A 23782-nucleotide genomic window follows, 5' to 3' on the forward strand; every position below is an offset into this window, starting at 1 on the left:
ACAACATATTGCACCTTGAGGTGGAGGGGCTACAGCAGCAGAAGACCATGAACATACACTTGGTGACCTCTTTACTATGTATAGGAGGGTACATAATAAAGTGGCTACTAAATTTACAGTACAAGGGGTGATTGATATGTTTGTGGCCTAAGGTAGAAGCAGTCAATTTTAGAAACCTTAGCACCTTTATTTTTCAACATAGTCCCCTCCCACATTTACACACTTAGTCCAGCGGTCGTGGAGCATTCGGATCTTGGACCTCCATAAAGTGTCCACAGATGGGTGATTGATAAGTTCATGGCCTAAGGTAGAAGGAGATGAATTATACATCTCTCGTTACATGCACATGTAGGTCAACTCTTTGAGTGATTATGCAGAAAGTTTGAAGTTAATATCTCATCCTTCAATGTTATGAGTATACTACTCATAACATTGAAGTATGAGATATATCAAAGTTTCACTATTCTGCTTCTTTCTCCTGCTGTATACCTAAGCTGCTTCTTTCTGGCTTTACAACAGATACAGAATTCTCTTTTGGTTTTAGTTTCAGATAGATCCCAACTATAAGGAATTTCACGGAGAAATTCGCACATTCTCCCTGTGACTGCATAGATTCCCAGGTCCTAAAGGCATGCTCGTTGTTAGGTTAATTGAGCCTTGGAAGTTGCCCCTAGTGTGTATGTGAGTTATAGAGTGTTGTGGGATCTGATGGGAAAGTCCTGAAGTCTCTGCTTTTGACTTCACAACCCACACCCTAAAAGGTTTTGGAGCCCACCCACTGTACTTCTGCAACTGGAAGTTGGGTGTTGATACTAAACATCGCTACTTCCTCTGAAGATGAAAGAAATTTGGCACGTCCCCATCGACCATCACCAATTTTTATAGAGAATTCTATCACTGCTTGATATGGAAACTGCCCTGTCCAAGGCTGCAAGAAAGTTGTGCACGTGGCTCAGCACATTACAAGAACTAGCCTCTCCTGACCATGGACTCAGTCTGCAGTTCTCTCTGCTTTGGTAAAGCAGCCAACATAATCAAAGACCTCTCCCACTCAAGATATTCTCTCTTTTCACCCTTTCCATTGGGTAGAAAATTCAAAAGCCTGAAAACACATGCCACCAGGCTCAAGGACAGCTTCTATCCCACTGTTACAAGATGATTGAATAGACCACTTATAAGATAAGGTGGCCTCTTGACCTCGCAATCTACTGCATTATGTCCTCGCAGCTTATTGTCTGTCTGCACTGCCCTTTCTCTGAATTGCTTTTCTTTTGTACTACTTCACTGTACTTATGTAATAATATAATCCATAGGAAGACATGCAAGACAAAACTGTACAACATATGACAATAATAAACTAATTGTCAGTTAATGAGACCTCAGTAGTGAGTGGTCCTTAGATGGGCTACAGATGAAGCTCTATGTCAAGAACACATTAACCCCTTTTGACAGGAGTCAGAGCTGGGGGAAGAGTTTTACCCCCTGTCAAAACCTATACAGCTGTTTGACAGTTTTCAAACACACCGGGAACTCACAAAATAATTTTAAAAATAAATTTAAAAAGTTAAAAATATAAACAAAGGAAAGGCATGCATTAATCAATAGACTATTAAAGCAAACTAATTTAAGATAGGACCTTTTCCCAATAAACTGCATTGAGATGAATGAAGAGTCTGACCCTACACGAAACCTATTTGATATGGGACTGAAATGCTGCATTCCCAGTTCAAATTCAGGGGATCCTGTCAAAGAAGGGCTCCATGTGGAGTCTACTGATGGAGCAGAGTGACAGATGCAGCAACATCTGTCACTCAGCTTGTCCTGGACTTACAGTGGGCCTTGTGCGGGAGCTCCAACTCAAAGCTAGTATGATTCACATCAATTATATTTTCCAAAAGCACGGTTTAAAGTGTAAAAATGTCGAAATGCTGTGTGCTGCTCATGAAGAAGTGGCTAAGATATCGACTTGCATAGGCAATCCATCTCTCCTCAGCTGATTTATATATGCTCACTTGGTATCGAAACAGGCAGTGTGGCAGGATAGGAAAGAATGTAATATTTTCACCGTGTGCAGTGACATAACTATTTTGTATTTCACTGAAAGCAAATCACTACTTGCAGTGTAATAGTCAACACCATTTATTCAAACAGCCACTGATGTAAACTAACCTTACTGAAGGATGGTGCTAGCTGGATGCTACTTATTTACTCTGTGCTTTTGTGGACTGCAGTACAACCAGATGGAAAGCTGATAAATCCCTTCAGCTGGTTGAAAGCTTTCAAAGAAGGGGAGAACAAATACTGGGTTCATTGGCATGGATCTTTCAGAGTTCCCTGTATTCCAAAGCAATCCCCATGAATAAAATGATAGTAAGAGGGCAAAAACAGGGGCAGTTAGTCTGTCATTCTTAATTAATAACATCTTCGTATCTTATCTAAGAAAGGATGAGCTGGCACTGGCAAGGGGCCAGAGGAGACTCATAAGCATGATTCAGGGAATGAAAGGGTTAACACATGAGGAGCATTTGTTGGCTGGAGTTTAGAAGAATGGCAGTGGGGGGGGGGATCTCACTGAAACCCTTGTGTATTGGAAGGCCTAGATAGAATGGATGTGGAGAGTGGGTCTAGGAGCAGAGGGCAGAGCCTCAGAATAGAGGGATGTCCATTTAGAATAGAGATGAGGAGGAATTTCTTTTGCCGGGAGCAGGGAGTCTGTGGAATTTATTGGCACAGATGGCTGTGGAGGCCAAGTAAGTCACTGAGTATATTTAAAGCAGAGGTTGATAGGTTTTTGATTAGTCAGAGTATCAAAAGTTACAGGCAGAAGGTTAATAAAATGGGTTTGGAGATGTAATAAATCAGCCATAATGGAATAGCATAGTAGACCTGATGGGCTGAGTGGCTTAATTCTGCTCCTATGTCTTATGTCTTATGGTCTATCTATTATCAGGAAATGTCAGCAAATCTCATTGGCTTGGATTTTGTGGTGAATGATCACAAAGTTCAGGAATCCCAGAATGAAGTTTAATTTGGATAAATATGAAGAGTTATACTTCGGGAAGACAAAACAAGGTAGGACTTTCATATTGAACAAGAGGGCCCTGGGGAGGGCTACAATGCTGAAAATGGTGTCGCAAATGGACAGTATGGTAAAGAAGGAGCAACATACACAAAATGCTGGAGGAACTCTGAAGGCCAGGCAGCATCTATGGAAAAAAAAAGTGCAGTCGACATTTCAGGCCAAAACCCTTCAGCAGGAGGCACACTGGCCTTTATCATTCAGGACATTGAGTAGAAGTTGGGCTGTTATGTTATATTGTAAAATTTGCTGGTGAGGCTGTAAATGGAACATTGTACTGGATTAAGTCACCCTGCTATAGAAGCAACACCATTAAGCAAGAAAGAGTGCAGAGAAGATTTACAAAGATGTTAGTGGTCCTTAAGAGACTAAGTTATGGAGAGAGGTTGTGCAGGTTGAGACATTTTTTCATGAGAATGGTGGGTCAACTTATCGGGGCATAGAAAATTATGAGGGGACATAGACATGGTTGTTGCACACAGAATATTTCCCAGGATTGTGGAATCAAGAATTAGAGGGCATTTATATGGTTTACTTTTTTGTATACTTATTCAATAAAAAGATTTAAAAAGAAAGAATTAGAGGGCATAAGTTTAATATGAGAGAGAACAGATCTAATAGGACTTGTGGGGGGGGGGCAATTTTTTCACCCAGAGGATAGCTAGCATATGGAATGAACTGCTAGAGAAGTGATTAAGGTTGCTGCATTAACAACATTTTAAAAAGATGCATAGGTAGGTACATGAATATTGAAGGTTTAGAGGATATGGACCAAATAGAGGCAAATGGAACTAGATAGGAATCTTGGTCATCGTGGACTGTTGTAAAAAGTGGACTGTTTTTTTATGTCTCTATTCCAATACACATATTCCCAACTTACTGGTCAGTTTCCTGACGCTATCCTGACCTTCTGATAGTTAACTCAGTGGAGTGTGAGGTCCTCAGTGATTACACAGTGAAATCTACCCATTAAACCTCTATCAGGTTCTACCTGGTTTGGGGACAGCAAATTCATTATTAGTTGACAGACTCCTTAATTCATTTAATTTAAATTAGTATTTTTAATTATTTTGGATTTTAAGATTTGTTTTTCTAAACAAAATAATCACTTAATATGTTTAACTGTTTTTTTGAAAATCAAACAGTTTCTTTCAGTTTGTATTAAACTTTCAGAAACATTCATAGCTTTTAACAGATTTGGCAGCTGGTGAAGCCTTGAGCGTGAATTAGACAGCCAATGTTTTTTCAGCTATTTCATGGGCAAACATTGGTCTAAGCTGCCCGATTTTGATGTCTCAGTTTTGTTATTGGGCCCTTTGTTACTTAGAACCTGACTATTAGCAACTTGATGCCTTTGTCCAGCAAGCTTATGTTGTCACTGCACAGTGAGTAAGTGTGGATTTAGTACATTGATCAATAACAAGCACAGGTGGCAAGCTACTGATCAGAAAGTAAATGCAGGGCCCACACGGATTGAAAGAAAAATGTTTCCTGACAAATATGTCAAATCTTAATGGTATAAATGGCAGGGTACACACGGAGAAAAAAAAAGAACTTTGTTTTTTTTTATTATTTTATGACATCTGTGGTTATAGGCAAGGCGAAGATATACTGTATTGTTCACCCATCAGTCCCCGAGTAGGTTACAATTGGCCAACTTCTTGAACTGCTGCAGTCCTTCTGGTGAAGAACCATTGGATAAATGGGACAGAATGCTTCATCCAGGACAGAATTGCCCTTCCATCCCCTTTGAAGGGGAAATTTTGGGAGTTGTGTTCCTGACGTACGAGGAGGTAAGATATTGTAGTTTTGTATGGTATCATCAAAGAAATCTTGGCGAGCTGCCAAAGCATACATGGAATCCACTGCTGAAGAGAATAAATACATTGAAATGGATTTGGAGCCAAACAGATTAACTGTTGTAGAATAGATAGTGTTGAACTTCTTGAGTGTCATCATGGAACTTATCCTGGTAAGAGGAAGGTACCCCTAAATACTCTGACTTGTGCCTTGCCAATGAAGTGCTTTGGCATATCAGAACAGGAGACTCTCACCAAGAAAGAATATTCAGCTTCTCATCCACTCTTATAGCCATGGTATTTATATGGTTGGTCAGTGAGAGTGCTTGGTCCATGGTTTTTGATTAACGGTGACTTCAAAGATGTTACTGATGGGATCCCGGAGAGATGGCTGGGCCATTGAATATCAAAGGGAGATGCTTGGAGTCAATAAATTCGTATTCCATGAGCACTGCTTGCCACATGTAAACCTACGTCCAGATGCCTTCTATGTTTTGCCATATGCAGGGAAGTAGCAGGGGTATGCTGAAAATGGCAACAATATGCTAAAGGATTACATGCTAATTAGAATGGGAATCGAACATTGTGCAATTGTCACCAAGCATTCTCTCTCCTAATGATAGGATGGAAAGCATGCCATCAGTGAAGCAGTGGGAGATGTTTGAACATTTAACGCTGATCTGATGAAGTTCAACAGCAAATTCTGAGACAGAGGCTCACCCACAACGACCTTCCTTTGTGTAAGGTATAATCCCAGCCAGTGGAATGTTTTTCCTTGATTTCAATTTTACCAAGACTCCTTGATACTACACTCTATTAATTATTGTCCTAATGTCAATGCCAGGCGCCTTGACCTTACCTCTAGAATTCAGCCTTTGGTTTGTGGTTGGAGGAAAATTCCAAAGAGGACTGAAGCCCTCAAACTAAGCATCAATGCACACATTTTTGGCGAGGAGGATATAGTTGTCAATGGTACCTACTGATGGTTAGTTCAAACTGACATGGTGGTAATAGACTAAATTTGTTCTGCTGTCCGTGGTCATGGTGTAACTCAAAAATTCTCAATGCTGGGTGGATCACAGTATTGCAGCTGTACTTGAATAGCTTGGACACGTCTGGAGGTAGTCCTGCAACACTGTTCTTCACCTTTTCTTGTTTACATGTGGGATGAATTGAATTGGTGGGTGAGTGGATTCTCAACTGGTGGGGATGTCAAAAGCAGCGGTTGAGATGGATCCTGCAATCGGATCTGTTGGTTTCAAATGATAGGAGATGTTTCGACATCATCTGTTCCACTCAGATCCTGGACACACCCCTGTCCCAGATATTGAGGTAGGGATAGTGATGAAACCTCCTCCTCACATTGGCTCCTTAGTATGACTGAAAAGCTTCAATTCTTCAAAACCTGAGGGTTCACTGTCCTCTCTGGACTTCTCATTCCATTCCCAATTAAGTTAGCAGGTAATCCTTCACTGTATTGTTACCATTTTCAGCATGCCCCTGCTACTTACTGCTGCATGTCTACTTCTGGACTTCTTATTAAACCAACATCATATCTGGTTTGATCATAATGCCAGAGTGGCAGATATTGGGGTACAGACAGTGGTGGAATGTAAATCTGCTGCTGATGGTCTCAGTGCTTCATGACATTCTATTTCCATTTGCTCTATTTGTTCTGCATCTTCCCCATTTAGGCTGGTAGTGTGTTTGTCCACGGCAAGCGATGAGGACCACTGACATCCTTGGGTGGGTGTGTTTGTGATATCGTGACTTGTACATGAGTTTGATTAAAGTGAGTGAGAGTTGTGCAGATCGTCAATCTCACTCTCTTGTCCTAGTCTATCTGGATCCAGTGGAAAGACAGGAGTCAAGACAACTAGAAATAGGTCAGGATGCGGTGGATGACCAGGAAGATCCATGTGTCTTGCTGTGCTCTTTGTGCCCCACATCACTTACTGGGAAATGTCCTCCTGCCTGTTGAACCAGCTGGGAGTTTTCTCCACGCAGTCCACCAAATCCAGTCTTCACATGCTTTGGGTAGACAACCTTGAAGTAACCAAGAGTTCAAAAATAAAACCCCAACGGTTACTCTCGCTGGGCTTGGCATTGCCCAGGATGAGGCCATTGACACATGCAGACAGCTTACTTGGAGCCACAGGTGAGAGCTGAGTGCCAGGTGAGTACCAAAGGTGGAGGACCTACCTTGGAAGGTATGACAGGTCTTCACACCAGAGATGCTCACCCTCCCTGACACCCTATTCACCCCAGCCTGGTAATACTGATAGAGACAACAACATCTGGTGGGCCAAAGGGCTTGTTTGTCGACTGAAGGGCCTGCTTCCGTGCTGTACTCCATCTATCATGCTCTATCAGCTAAAAATAGAGGATGCTTTATGATGTATTCTCCACGAGCACTGTGTGGACATCACTTCTATCAATACTACAATGTCCATCTGCATCTGTCACAGAAAGACTAATGAAGATAAAGGTCATGTCAGCTTATCCCTCTTGTCTCTGCACTTACAACCTGTCACAGACCCAGTCTGGTAACCACAGTACATTCGTCAGGACTGGGGCAGCTCAGTGGTGGTGCTATCAAACTGCACTTGATGAATATTGACACCCCCATCCAGAGTACATCATTGCACTGTTACTTTTCACTTCTTTCAAGCAGTGTTCAATAGGGACACTGAGAGAGGATGGTAAACGATAATCAGAAGACTTCCTTGCATGCTTCTAACCCAATGCATTGAGACTGATGTTCAATACATGTAGTGTAGAATGGTTACAGAAGATCTAGATAGCGTTCTTTTTTAAAAATGTGATACAACATGTTCATCATGAAATAATAACAGAATATACTAAAAAGGACTCAGCAGGTCAAGCAGCATCTGTGGAGTGAGAAAGAAAGTTAACATTACAATATAGTTCAATAACCTTATATCCTACTAAGGTAAAGTAAGGAATCAAAGAATTTTTAAACTGTAGAAAAGGAGAAGCACTCTTTAAGCAGCATTAACCTTTCCACCCCTAGCTTCACCTATCACCTTCCAGCTAGTCTCTTTCCACTCCTCCTACCTTTTTATTCTGGTATCTTTCTCCTTCCTTCTCAATCCTGAAGAAGGGTCTTGGCCCTAAACATCGACTGCTTATTCCTTTCTATGGACGCTGAGTTCCTCTAGCATTTTGCGTACGTTGCTTTGGATTTCAAACATCTGCAGGCTTTCTTGTGTTTGTGATTAATTCTGATGCTTTTCCATTTCTGATGCAAGATCTGCATTTCTCTCTCCATAGACATTGCCTGACATGCGAGATTTCCTGTTATTTATTTATTTTTTATTTTTAAATTTTTCCTTCAGATTTACATCATCTACAACTTTTAGAAAAATGATCATCGTAAGTTTGAAAGAGACCATGTGATCTGTAATTCCTGATGCAGATCTACAAATCCTTGCAGTGAACTTATCCATCTCTAAAATAGTACAATTGACTTGTATAAAAAAATCATCAGTATTTGGTTATCTCCACAGCAATACAAAAGATCTTTCAGTTGTATTCATTATTAAACAACAGCAGTTGATGTGTTAATATGTACACCAGCATAGAACCAAGGAAAATAGCAAAAAAAATCATTAAAAAATTATGTTGCACAATGAGAGTAAAAAAGAAATTAATAGATGTAGATTTAAGAATCTAGAGGTAAACCATGATATTTTGGCCTAAACACTAGCCTTTAAATTAACTATATTTAAATAGTTTCTATTGTAAATCTGTGCAATATTTTCACATTGTGTCACTGACTCATAACATAAGCAAGGGTCACAGCAAGCAGTTGTAGTTTACAGCTTAATTATTATCTAGGCAAGTTAATTAATTCTTGCAATATGAATGTGGAATATAAATCAGTATTTATTCATCTTGCATGAAAAATGTGGGATGATTAAAAACAGACAAACTTGCCTTGGATGTTCCATGTAATGACTCCATTAATGGGAATCATAGCATAATAAAATATATTGGGGGCTTTATTCAAATGAGCCTTCAATAGCATTCACTATTCATATAGTTTGACCTCCTAAGACATTATTTTGTGACTGAACATTAGACATAAAATACTCTGTACACCAGCCCTTATTTTTTTGTGCTTGTCTGAAAATGTATTGGAAAGGAGGTTTTCTTTTTTCTCCTTTTGATTCCGAGGTAATTTTTCAGGTCCCAGAGGGAAAAGATGGCCGGCAACATTTCAGTAATAATTGATGGTGCCATCACCTTTTGAAGATTAAATGCATATAAACTGTGGAGGAAATTGTAAGAAAATCCTGAGGTATATGAAAGGAAGGATAGTGTATATTTCATTTCTTGATAGGTTCAACGCAGTCAGATACACAGGCAAGCTGCCTTGCGTTCATTTGGAGCCAGTATTTGCCTTTCTTTCTTAAAAGAAAGAAAACACGCAGAATAGGCTGTGGATTAGAAGGTTCAGTCTGTCCCACCGATCGTTCCTTGTAGTCCGCTGTTCCCCCTCTATTCATTGCTTACAACAAAGGGAAACAGGTTGACCTCCCCTCCCCCTTTGCCATTCCTGCTTAGGAGGGAACTGAAAGGCACCCCCAGAGTTTATACAAACCTCATTCAATTGGCACAAAAGGAACTCAATTTGCTGAGCACCATACCCAAAAGGCTCCACATTGATTTTAAAGAAAGATCATAGTAATTATACCATTTACTCCATTTCATTCAATATCCACATTGAACCAGTGGGAGCTCAAGGGTTCATCAAACAACAATCATTTCACCTGAACCTTGTATTAATGAGGCTCACAGACTCTGACTGGATGTCTCCATTTACTTACATCCTTTCCAGAGAGTTCCAACAACTAGATTTGTCTTTTAAAAGCATTTTTTTTTCTCCCTGCCTGTTGTGACCTTCAACCTCCTGGGTCAAGGTGCTATTAGTCATCATTTGCACATTTTATTTCTTGCCTGCTATACTTGTGCATTCAGTGCTGGTATGGCAGATTAATGACAGTTAATAATATCTGATGTATCTGGACATCACCATATAATGAGTTGTAGTCCCACTGTGCCTCAATGTGTCACCACTAACAAATTCACTGGAGTCACATGTAATTAGCATGTAAACGGAGTGATCACGCAGTAAATCAATAGAGAAGAGATGGATTGCACCAGTAAAGCGGGGGGAAAATTATCCTCCGAGTTTCCTCTCTCAAATGTGTTTCATTGTGTGGTTTTGTTTTCCTGATTATAAACTGGGTACAGTTTATATCTGGCAGGATTATTTCTCTTATAGCAGCCTATCTTTACAGGAACAGAGATTCGGGGGCCTTTCAACAGCTCCAGTCACCGGTCAGGCCCAAGTACAATAAGATTTGAAAATGGTAATACACACTGAATACTAGGGTATGGTACAAATGGATTTCCTTAACTTGCCCCTTGCTCATTTGTGCCTTCTATTGCATTGCTGTATAACCAAAGCCTGGATTTAGAAACAATATTTCAACTTGTAATATTACATTATAAGGCAATTTCCAACTGTTTTCACTTTTCCATACATAGTGCTATTATGTACACATCTCACATCGTGTTATTATCGTTCTTGTTGTGGTAGGCATTAAGTTATTCATTCTGGAATGATGCATGAATTTAAGGATTCCTTATGTATTACAAACTATTCATATGTTTTATGTATGTTCTCAGACAATACACATAATCATTTGTAATATATAAGGAATTGCTAATTCAGGCATCGTTCTAAAATGAATAGCTTAATCCCGACCACAACAAGAGTGATAATGAGAGAAAGATATGACATTATTTAGAAAAGATCAATTTGCTGGGTGCTTTTCTTAGGGGTTTTCTTCCTTTTGAGAAAAAGAAATAGTCAGGTTCAGGGAAAATACCCAAATACAGAGTTATTTTACTGTCTGAAATATAATTTGCAACAGAATCCAATCCCTGAATGACAACACACCTTGAATTTTCAAACTGGAATCCGGTACCAAATTGCTGTTATTCTACTTCTTGCAATCTGATTTCAAGCATAATTAAAACTGAAATTTGGATATTGATCTGGATATAATTGGTTTAAATATAATTCCATCTATATTTTGGAAATTTATGTCATTAAATTCAGATTATTCCCATCATTCATAGGTGCATGATAATTCCTATCATAATTTGGATTTAGATATATATCGTAAATCAGATTTCAGATGGAATTAAGATTCACATTTTAATTCAGACTGCAAATTGGATTCTGAAATCTATAATGGCTCAGATTGTAAATGGATTTTGAGGTAGACTACGCTTTAAACTGCAGTTTGGTTTTGTAACATACATCAAAGTTGCTGGTGAACGCAGCAGGCCAGGCAGCATCTATAGGAAGAAGCGCAGTCGACGTTTCAGGCCGAGACGCTTCGTCAGGACTAACCTGACGAAGGATCTCGGCCTGAAACGTCGACTGCGCTTCTTCCTATAGATGCTGCCTGGCCTGCTGCGTTCACCAGCAACTTTGATGTATGTTGCTTGAATTTCCAGCATCTGCAGAATTCCTGTTGTTTGGTTTTGTATGTGTTTTAAAATTTAGGATTGGAATTTTGGTATTACTTTCAGATAGAATTTGTTTTATAATTTGCATCCTACCATATTTTAAAATCAGGCACCATTTGGATTCTAATTTAGACTATAAATCAGTTTGTAACTTTGATTCTAATGTGATTCTCATTCAGACTGATAATTAGATTTTATTGTGGATTATAATTTGACTAATTTTGATCAGCCATGATGAAATGGCGGAACATACTCGATGGGCTGAATGTCCCATTTCTGCTCCTACATCTTATGGTCTAATTTAGATTGTACTTTAAATGCAGATATGGATTATAACTCAAGTTGCAATTTAGATCCTGAAGTGTTTTATAATTCAGGCTGATATTTTGATTCTGAACTGGATCATAATTTAGTGCATAACTTAAAACTTGTGTAGTATTGCAATCATAATTTGGATTTTATTACAATGCAGGTTTGCAATAATTGGGATTGTGTTAAAATGTGTTAATTTCAGACTATTAAAAATCATATCTCACTTTAAAGAGTTTAAATGTAATGGAGGTAATTTTGCATTTCTTTTGTATGAAATATTTTCCTAATTTCCTTTGAACGATACATTGAAAAACTCAACCAATAATAATTAATTTACCATTTCTGAAGGTTTTACAAGATATAGTTCAGCACACATGCTTAAGTAGGAAACAAAGTGCTGTTGGGGTAATGTGGACATTTTTTACTCCTGATATAAATTATCCAGTAACTAATTGCTTCCATAGTTCACACCAGTGAATCATTACTTCCTGATTCTCTCTTATCCGTGAAACTCTGAAAGACGTTAAGCTATTACCATTATACCTTTCACATCATTATCACCACAGTTGCTCAACATTACTCATGGATCGAACACAGACCTGTGATCTCCACATGTAGTCTAACATAGCCAAACCCAGTTTGATGTTAATGATATAGTCCACCTCCACAGGCTGAACTGTTTGCAAAACCAAGGGACAGAGAAAACATTGATGTGATTATTATGCTACTTACAAAGTGGTCCCACTGTAGGGTAGTCTAAAAGGTTTATGCCACATTTTAAAAGGTGTAAGCAAGTTTCCAATAGTGAAGTAAGTGGTACTTAAAGTTTAGAAAGCTTTTCAGCTTGAAAAATGTCTAAATTAATATTTGTATATTAAAGTTGCCTCAAAAATATCATTAAATGGTCATTATTTTTTCAATTTAATTACACAAGTATGTTCCAATGTCTTAAAGTTAGCTGATGATTTTTTTTTCCTTTTTGCTTCCAGAATATTTGTGCGAATACAATTAGCTGTTCAACTAACTCGATGACATCATAGCTGTTGGATGCCAGTGATCCCCTTGAACTGACACCTTGACAGGGATTGTTATAGTTTGTGGAAAGTTTACTTTGAGGTCAGGAATAAACAGGTTTGCTTCATCACTGGCTGCAAATTCCAAGTCATACAGTCAAAATCTGGCCTGCAGTGCGAGAGGAGTGTAATTCATAAACACATTCCCTCTATTATTTTACAAAAGGGTTATGTAAACTCAACAATTTGATGTACAAATTCACAATATTAGATTTTTTTTTGTAACCTGAATGGTTTTGAATCAGTTAGTTTAGTTCATTAACTCTACAACATCATGGCAAACTAACGTTTAGTTGTTCATTCTCACCTAGCCTCTTCTGTGGCCTTGTTGTCTATTAATTAACTACTAACTTTGCTGAGATGGGGTGTCCAGGGAAGTGAAGGGGCTTGTCATGTCCATTCCAGAACAGCTCACTCACCTTTGGTCCCTACTGAACATTCAGTTCTCACCTGTGGCTCCCAGTAGCTGTTCGCATGTGCCACCGACCACAATCTGGTACACAGCTTTGATAGGCAGGCTAAACCAGATGAGGGTAGCCAGTGGACCTCATTCCCCGGTGTGATGGGGACATTCCTGCCCTCGCATGTGGTCAGCTCTGGCGGACTGGGTGAATGAGATCAACAGTGAGATCCAACAGCCCGAAAAGCAGTTCTGCAATGTTACATGGAGAACGAAGGGCATGATAAGGCACAGAAGGAGTCATTGCCATCTACTGCAACCAAGCAGTAACCTACTTTGCGATGACTACTTGTACCACTGGACCCAGACGCCCAAGGTCGAGAGAGTAGAACTCTCCCATTACAACAGCTTTTCCACTTTAAAAACTCTCCTGCATAGGTCTCCTGTGTCATTGATGGATACGACGGACAACCAACACATCTTTCCTGTGTTACACCAATGGCTGTACTGCAATATCACTTGCTTAGTTGTAAAGTGCACTGGGATATTCTGAGATTATGAAATGGACTGTCTAGTGCAAAAATGCTTTGGCTTTATAAGGCACCTCGAGTATTGAGAATGGTTTTGGGCTCCTCATCTAAGAAAAGGTGTGCTGGCATTGGAGATGGTTCAGAGGAGGTTCACAAGGATGATTCAGGGAATGAAAGGGTTATCATACGAGGAAAGTTTGATAGCTCTGGGTCTGTACTCGCTGGAATTTCGAAGGATGAGGGGGGATCTCATTGAACCCTTCCGAATGTTGAAAGGCCTACACAGAGTAGATGTGGAAAAGATATTTCCCAAGGTGGGGGAGTCTAGGACAAGAGGGCATAGCCTCAGGATAGAGGGGCGACCATTTAAAACAAATGCAGAGAAATTTCTTTAACCAGCGGGTGGTGAATTGGTGGAATTTATTACCACAGGCAGCTGTGGAGGCCAGGTCGTTAGGTGTATTTAAGGCAGAGCTTGATAGGTTCTTGATTAGACATAGCACCAAAGGTTATAGGGAGAAGGCCGGAGAGGGCAGCTGAGGAAGGGGAAAAGAAGATCAGCCATGATTGAATGATGGAGCAGACTTGACTGGTCAAATGGCCTAATTCTGCTCTTATGTCTTATGGTTTTATATTTCATTCCCTGTAGAAGATGTGTGAAAGATCAACAACAGAGCATCCCAGTGTCTGTGGTTGTATCTCACTTAAAGGAAAAGGTTGCCATTGTTGAAGGTCAATCACTCCAAGCCCAGCACAACCAAACAGCAGTGTCCCAGATCTATTCATCAACGAGCTCCTTTCTATCACAGGTTAAAATGGAGGTGCACACTAATCATTGCACAATATTCAATTGCACTCGCAACTCCTCAGCAAATGATGCAGCTCAAGACTGTGTACGGCAATAGCCAGAAGATGTTCAGGAATTGGCTGAGATGTGTCAAGTAACACTTGTGCCACAGAAGTTCTGGACAATGGCCATCTTCAACAGGAGACAGCCAAAACAGGTTACCTTGACTTTTAATGGTACAACCATCATCAAATTCCCCATCAAAAACATCCATGGGGGTCAGCATTGTTCAGAAACTCATCTGGACCAGGCACATAAATACTGTGGACAGTGGAGCAGGATAGAGACTGGGCATACTGTGCTGCATTACTCAGTCCTAATATGCCAATACGTCTTCACTATTTGTAAGGCACAAGTCAGCAATCTGATTAAATATTCTCAACTTGACTGGATGATTGTAGTTCCAATAATGCCCAAGGTGATCAAAATAATGCAGAACAGAGCAACCCATTTAACTGGTACGCCATCTCCTATCCTAAACGTTTATCCCCTTCCTCACCTGTGCACAGAGGCTGCAACGTGCCGCACTTACAGCATATAGTGAAAGTCATTGCTTTGGCTCCACCAGCAGCATCTCCCTGTCCTGAGCCTCTGCCACAAAGATGGTCAAGGCACCACCCAAAGTACACCACCCCTTCCATGTCAGATACCATCCTAGCTCAGAGAGGCATTATTGTTGATGGTTCTACTTCCTGGAACAATCTCATCTATCACCTTTTTGGAATACTTTCAAAGGAAAGAATGCAACAATGGAAGGTGTCTCAGTATTATCTTGGGAAAACAAGTATCAGCTGCTCTTTTTGGTGACAAATTTAAAAAGTGCTAAATTGTAGGTAATATTAAGGCCATTTTAAGCACAACTTCTTTCAAACAGAAACCAGATATTTACCTTATCAAACTACAGATTACTCAGTAAGCATTAGCCAGGACAGCTCTTCTTCATAAATGTTACCATCAGGACTTTTACATCCCTCTGCGTTGGAAAAAGATCTTGCATTTACCCAAAAAGCAGCTCTGTCAGAGTGCACATCCCACTTAGTACTGTGGCGAAGATCTCCGGAGTGGGATTTGAACTCAGAGCATTCTAACTCTGAAGCAAGAAGACTACTAACTGGGACAATGCTGAAACTATTTTAAGCAAGCTCTGCACGTGATGAAATCAAAATTAGAATCAGAATCAGGCTAATTGTCACTGATATTAGTTGTGAAATTTGTTGGGTTTGTAGCAGCAGTACAGTGCGGGCATAACAAATTAGCATAGGTCACAATACATAGAAATAAATTGTGCAAAAGAGGGAATATCAGTAATAAATTGATACCGGTAAACGAAGAAAGAAAAGCAGGTACTTGAATTGCAAGTAGTATTAATGTGTTTGGTGGAGCTCAGATTAAAGAATTTTAAACCATGATTTACAACAGATTCCACAAGTGCAGTATAAAGTGGACTTGGAATAATGATCATCCTCTCTGGTAAAATGCCTTACATGAGAAATAAATATCCAGTAAATGAAATATTTTTAAAAAAATCACAATTGCTCAAAATTTGAATTAAAAACAGAAAAGGCTGGAAAGAGTCAGCAGGTCAGGCAGCGCCTGTGTAAAGAGAAACACTTAATGGGACTTTCAACAAAACTAGGCAAGAAAGAAACAAGTTAGCATTGAGTTATAGAGTGGAAACAGGCTTTTAGTCCAGCTCTTCCATGGTGACCAAGATGCCCACATAAGCTAGTCCATTTGCACACATTTGGCCTATATTTCACTAAACCATTTGTATCCATGTACTGTACCTGTCCAGAAGTTATTTAAATATCATTATTGTACCTGCCTCAACAGTTTCCTCTGGTGAATAGGTAGGTGCAAGGAAGGAATAGGTAGGTTCTATCTGCCTTGTTGAGTTTTTGCAGCATTTTCTGTTCTTATCTTTTTTCTAAAAGGACGTTCCTCTATTCTGTGACTGTGCTCTCTCGTTCTACACTCACCAACTATACGCAAAATTCTCTTCACATTCCCTCTGTCTAGGCCTTTCAATATCTGATAGATTTCAATGAGGACCCCCTCTCATTCTTGTAAACTCCATCGAGTACAGGCCCAGAGCCATCAAATGCTCCTCATACATTAACCCTTTCATTCCTGGAATCACTCTTGTGAACCTCCTCTGGACCCTCTGCAACGCCAACACCTTTTCTTAGATATTGGGCCCAAACCACTCAGCATAATTCAAGTACAGTCTGACCAGTGCCTTATAAAGCCTTTGCATTACATCCTTGTTTTTATATTCTAATCCTCTCAAAATGAATGTTAACATTCCATTTGCCTTCCTTACCACCAACTCAACCTGCAAGTTAAGTTTTAGGGAATCTTGCACGAGCGTTCCCAAATCCCTTTGCACCTCTGCTTTTTGAAATTACTCCCCAATTAGAAAATAGTCTACACCTTTATTCCTTCTGCCAAAATGCATGACCATACACTTCCCTACACTATATTCCACCTGCTTCTTCTTTGCTTATTCTCCCAATTTGTCTAGGTCCTTCTGTAGACTCCCAGATTCTCAACACCATCTGCCCCTCCATCTGTCTTTATCATCTGCAAACTTTGCCACAAAGTCATCAATTCCTTCATCCATATCATTGACATAAGGTTCGCCCATCGTCATCGATGAAGACCACGACACCATTAGTACTTTTTACGAGTTCGAGTTGCTAGCTCGACACTCAACCAGGCACGGATGGAAAGTGTGCCCAGGAGCGGCTCGACTGGATTCGAACTCAGGAACCTTCGCTCCTGGAGTCCAGCGCTGATGTCACTGCGCCACCAGCTGGCTTGATGGTGCCGAGACTAGCACTTAATTTGGATTTATGTGAGGGGGAGTTGCGCAGCGTCAGCCTCACTCTCTCTTCCCAATTCCCATCTGGATCCAGTGGCAAGACAAGAGTCGAGACAGTTGGAGATGGGACTAGGCACAGTGGATGACCAGGATGTCTTTTCTATCTTGTCGTGCTCTCTGCGTTGCAGAGACCACCTTCTTGACTGTTGGACCTTCCATTGGTCTCGTCCGCTCAGTCAGCCGGAGTCTGTCTTCACATGCTGGGATAGACAACTCCCTATCTCACCGAGGGTTTGAGACCCGTCGGCTACCCTCACCTGGTTTAGCCAGCTTGTCGAAGCCATTGCCCGGGGTGTGGCCGCTGTCGCATGCAAACAGCATTGGCATATAATGTGAAGAGAAGCGGTCCCAACACCACTAGTCACCAGCAGCCATCCAGTAAAGGCCCCTTTATTTCACTCTTCGCCTCCTGCCAGTCAGCCAATCTCCTATCCATGCTAGTATCTTTCATGTAATACCATGGGCTCCTGGCTTGTTAAGCAGCCTCATCTGTGGCAACGTCAAAGGCCTTCTGAACATCCAAATAAACAAGATCCACTGACTCTCCTTTGTCTATCCTGCTTGTTAATTCCTCAAAGAATACCAACTGATTTGTCAGGCAAGATTTCCCCTTAAGGAAACCATGCTGACTTTTGCCTATTTTATCATATGACTCCACGTACCCCTGAAACCTCATCCTCAATAATGGACTCCAACATCTTCCAACCGCTGAAGTCAGACTAACTGACCTATAATTTCCTTACTTTATTCAACCCTCCCTTCTTTAAGAGTGGAGTGACATTTGCAATTTCCTGGAGAATCCTACAAGATCTTCGGGTACCTCTTTCAGAACCCCGCGGTGTAATCCATCTGGTCCAGGTGATTTATCTATCTTAAAGCGTGTAGATGCCACAGTGCTGGCGGTGGAGGAAGGGAATCCTTAAAATGGAGATGATGTCAATCAAATAGGCTGTTCATTTTACTCCTGAATTTTGACAGGCGCTATTTAACTGTATGAGTATCTTTTTACTTCAACCAAAATATGGTATCATACTATTAACTAAAGTCCCAATGGTGCTTTAAAATATGAGTATTAAGAAGTAAATGAACAGCATATGCACTGAATGATTGAAAATAACGTTCATGCCCCACTAAATTTCACAATCTGATCCCTATTTTATGATGTCTTGCATTTGTGTGGTATCTTTCAAACCCCTTTCAGGATCACGCAAAGCGATTTGCCACCGATTAAGAATTTTATTGAAGTGTAGTCGTTTGATTAATATGAAAAATGTATGAGCCAACTATTACTTTGCAATATCCCTTAAACAGCAGTTAAGATGAGTTCATCTATTTTCAGTAATCTTCATTCAGGGATAGAATTGAGGCAAAGCACCGTATTAACTTACCTGGTTTTTCAATTAAACTGTATGGGAGAGTGAGACCCTTGTTTTGATGTGCTATCCTTTGCTGCTGCTGGTGAGCCCTATGGTAGCTGCAAGGAAATGGTGGCAATCTTTGATCATGTATTTTGCCTTCTTAAAGCAGTACCAAGTTTTAGATGTCACCACTGGTGGGGTGGGATGTGCCCATGATATATTGGGCAGAGTCCACTTACTCTCTGCAGTTTCTTAGATGCCTGTACTTTCCAATTGCCATGCCAAACCACGTTGGAACCAGTTAGGGCACTTTTCAACAGTACAAACTGCACAAACTTTCCAGAAACTTGTTCGAGTGTTTGGTGACAATTCAAATCTCATTAACCTCCTATGAAAGTAAATTTGCTGGTCTTCTTTACTTATGATTGCATCTATGTGCTAGGATCAAATCGGATCATCTGTTAAAGTCCAGAAATACATATATTCAAAATCCATTTCTTCTCACTGATACCATCAGGAAGAAGGTACAGGAGCTTCAGGACTTGCACCACCAATTTCAGGAATAGTTATTACCCCTCCACCATCAGGCTCTTGAACGAGAGGGGATAACTTCACCCAGCTTCACTCGTTCCATCACTGAACTGTTCCCACAACCTATGGACTCACTTTCAAGGACTCTTCATCTTGTGTTTTCGATATTTATTGTGTTTTTTTTCTTTTGGATTTGCACAGTTTGTTCTCTTTGGCACATTTTTATTTGTCCATCCTGTTGGGTGCAGTCTTTCACTGATTTTATTGTGTTTCTTGGATTTACTGTGCATGCCCACAAGAAAATAAATCTCAGGGTTGTTAATGATGACATATGTGTACTTTGATAATATATTTACTTTGATAATAAATTTGAACTTTGAACTTTAAACATCCAGTGAAACAATTTAATAACATTACGTACAGCTAAAATATCAATAGATATTTATAAAACGGAACAGTTTTAAACATTCAGTAGAAAGCAAATCACTTCCTCAAAGACATATAAATTACCTTTCACTTACCCTTGTTGTTTGTATTGAAGTGATCTGCTGTTCCTACACCTGGTCTAACCTGTTCTAACTTGATGCACTTTAACCCCACAGTAAGTACTGTACATCCATGCTCAGCCACTGAATTCCAGAAGCTGTCGAATGTTGGTGGGCAGTTTGGAAGTTGACAGAGGACAGCAAATCAGGACTTCTGCATGAAACTGCCATTAAGGGCAACTCAGTGGTTCAGCTATAAGAGCTGGTCCCTCACAGATCCTGTGACCCGGAGTTCAGTCCGGACCTCCAGTGCTATTGGTGTTGAATTTGCCTTTTCTCCCTACGACCTTATAGGTTTCTTCTGGACACTCTAGTTTTCTCAAACATCTCAAAAAATGTGCAGACTGATAGGTTATCAGAATCAGAATCAGGTCTATTATCACCGGCATGTGACGTGAAATTTGTTAACTTACCAGCAACAGTTCAATGCAATACATAATATAGGAGATAAAAATATATAAATGAAATAAAAATAATAATAATCAATCAATCAATCAATCTCACTCCTGTATGCCCTCTCATCACCACCTGAGGTTCTACCAATAATGGTTGTATCATCAGCAAATTTATAGATTGTATTTGAGCTATGCCTAGTCACACAGTCATGAGTATATAGAGAGTAGAGCAGTGGGCTAAGCACACACCCCTGAGTTGCATCAGTGTTGATCGTCAGAGGGGAGGAGATGTTACAACAATCCACACAGAGGCCCAGGTTCTGCAACTTCTCGATCAGGATTGTAGGAATGATGGCATTAAATGCTGAGCTATAGTCGATGAACAGCATCCTGACATAGGTGTTTGTGTTGTCCAGGTGGTCAAAAGCCATGTGGAGAGCCATTGAGATTGCATCTGCTGTTGACCTATTGTGGCGATAGGCAAATTGCAATGGGTCCAGGTCCTTGCTGAGGCAGGAGTTCAGTCTAGTCATGACCAACCTCTCAAAGCATTTCATCACTGTGGAGGTGAGTGCTACCAGGCGATAGTCATTAAGGCAGCTCACATTATTATTCTTAGGCACTAGTATAATTGTTGCCTTTGTGAAGCAAGTGGGAACTTCTGCCCATAGCAGTGAAAGGTTGAAAATGTCCTTGAATACTCCCACCAGTTGGTTGGCACAGGTTCTCAGAGCCTTACCAAGTGCTCCATTGGGACCTTCCGCCTTGCGAGGGTTCACTCTCATTAAAGACAATCTGACATCAGCCTCTGAGACAGAGATCACAGAGTCATCAGGTGCAGCAGGGATCTTCACAGCTGTAGTTGTGTTCTCCCTTTCAAAGCAGGCATAGAAGGCATTGAGTTCATCTGGTAGTGAAGCATCACTGCCATTCATGCTATTGGGTTCCGCTTTGTAGGAAGTAAAGTCTTGCAAACCCTGCCAGAGTTGCCCACCGGAGTTAATTGTCCACTGTAAATTGCTCTTATCCTATAGGTGAGTGCTAGAAATTTGGAGGGAATTGATAAAAATATAGGAATAAAATGGATTAGGGTATGGTAAGTGTGAAAATAGCTGTTTGATTGTTTGGTAGGTTGGAGACCAGTTGTTATGTTGTATCTTGCTGTGAGTCTTTGACTCTCTTTGTATGGCTCATCACTTCACCTGAAGCGTAGCACCTGTCTCAGTGCAATTCTCTTTCAGTGCTCCTTACGGAAAAAAGAATGATTTACTTTCACTCCAGTTGCTTGGGTTCAAAAGCAGCCGAGAGGCCAAAAAGGCACTACCACAGATGAGACAAGGGGTGGGCAATGAGGCAGGTGCTGGGTGATTTTGAGCAGATGCATTCTTTCTACAACCTACTCAGGACTCTGTACAAAAACTTAAACTGACCTTCCAGTATTGCCCAAGAATTCTACTATGGCAACGACAAGAGTTTGTTGCTTAGGTCTACAGAGCAAATTTAGAACACTCCAAACAGAGGTAAGGTTGCCATGCACTAAACTAGCATAATGATAATATTCTGTCTATAATAATTCTTGAACAGTTGTATAGAGCCTAACCGTGCTTTCTGAATGAATTTTATACCACTCTATCTTTCCAATTTTACCATTAAAAATGCAAACAATTGAACCATTTATCTCTGGGAATCTAACAGTTTACTCAATAATAGACACATGTTGATCTATCGGGGCCATCTTTTATTGTTTCTCTTGACATGGCAGCAAGTTCAAAGGAAGTAGGTTATCAATGTCGATGCAATCAATACTGACTAACTATGTTTCGATTAGCTAGAGCTTTTACATAAACATACCACAACATAAGAAATCCTGCAGATACTGGAAATCCAAAGTGACATACAGGAAAGGCTGGAGGAACTCAGCAGGTCAGGCAGCATCCATGGAAATGACCAATCAGTCGATGTTTCGGGCCAAGACCCTTCTTCCAGACTTGAAAAGAAGGGGAAAGATGCCAGAATAAAAAGGTGGGGGGAGGAGAAGAAGGTTAGCTACAAGGTGATAGGTACCACAACATAACCACAACACAAATCTTTATGCTTGTGACTATTGATAGAGCTATTAGGTTAGATAGAGAATCTATTTTTCATTTCTTCTCAGGCATGAAGAGATGCTTTACTCTTTGGAAATAAGGTGTGAAATAATCTTAACCTCAGACACCTTTGATGTGTAAAGTTGCACAACAATGAAGAGATGAAAGAAAAAACATTGAAGATTGAGTTACCGACGTGTCTGAAGTAGCAGAGGAAAAATCTGCATGTTGATGTATTATAATAGCAAATTTACAATTATACAGTACAGTATTAAAAAAACAGCTGCAATTAAATTATAATGTTGGAATAATCATAACATTATTGGAAATCCAATTATTGTCCAGGCCTTTCTCGTGAAATTAGTAGACAATTGCAAAGAGAAGTTCCCACTGAATTCATCAGAACTTATGATTGGAATATTACATGTTTGCTTTGATTCCACACAATGATAAACATCTTCTCACACTGGTGTATATACCCAAAGCATTTGTATTATTCATGAACAACTCTTGTGATCTATTATACATACGAGAGTGATTCCACATTGGTCGCTGCAGGCTAGAAAGCAGAGACTCAGAATTAATTTTATTATACACACACACACACACACACACACATGCACTCACTCACATGATAACTTCAGTTTCAGAATAGCAAACTTGCTTCACTTGTCGTCTTGGAGAACCACCCAAGTCCGTTACTGTGCTGGATTAAAAAACGTTGACAGATAGCCATAAAACAAGGTACCAACTCTGGTGATTAGTCAAACTGCGTAGGTATGATTCCTGCTGCCACTAAGAGATCTTAATTGTTCTTTGCACAGTTGCCTGCTATTATTTTATCAGCTAAAACCACATCAAGTCTTTTCAGAAGTGTGGAGCTGATATTTTTGTAGATTGCACTAAATAACAGAGTAAGGGTAGCAGAAGAAGTGAATGCTATAAATAAGTGGCATATCTTGTCCAGTAAAAAGTGGTATTCTTAAGGATGTTAAGGCATTTTATGGAGCACAGAGGGATTAACCTAAATGGTTCCAGGGAAGAATGATGGACATTACAATGAATAAACAGGAGAAAATATAGTTGTCTTGCATCAGAGAAGTCTGAGTGGTGAGTTGATTCATGAATCATTATGATAGGGTAAAATAAAGATAACTATTTCGAATGACTGCTAACTAAAGGGCTCAGGCTGCAAATAAACAAGCACCATCTGCACGGCCCCAGTGTCTAGAATTTGAATATACTGTCAGAAAGGCTGATAACCCTCAAAAGGAAATTGAGTGCTGACCAGAAGAAAAAGATTTGGAGGCAGATATGAAAAGTAGTAGAGAATTGGGAATTATTTGACTGCTTTCGAATGAGATGAAGCGGA

This window comes from Mobula hypostoma, chromosome 1 (assembly GCF_963921235.1).
Source record: "Mobula hypostoma chromosome 1, sMobHyp1.1, whole genome shotgun sequence".
NCBI classification, from domain to species: Eukaryota; Metazoa; Chordata; class Chondrichthyes; order Myliobatiformes; family Myliobatidae; genus Mobula; species Mobula hypostoma.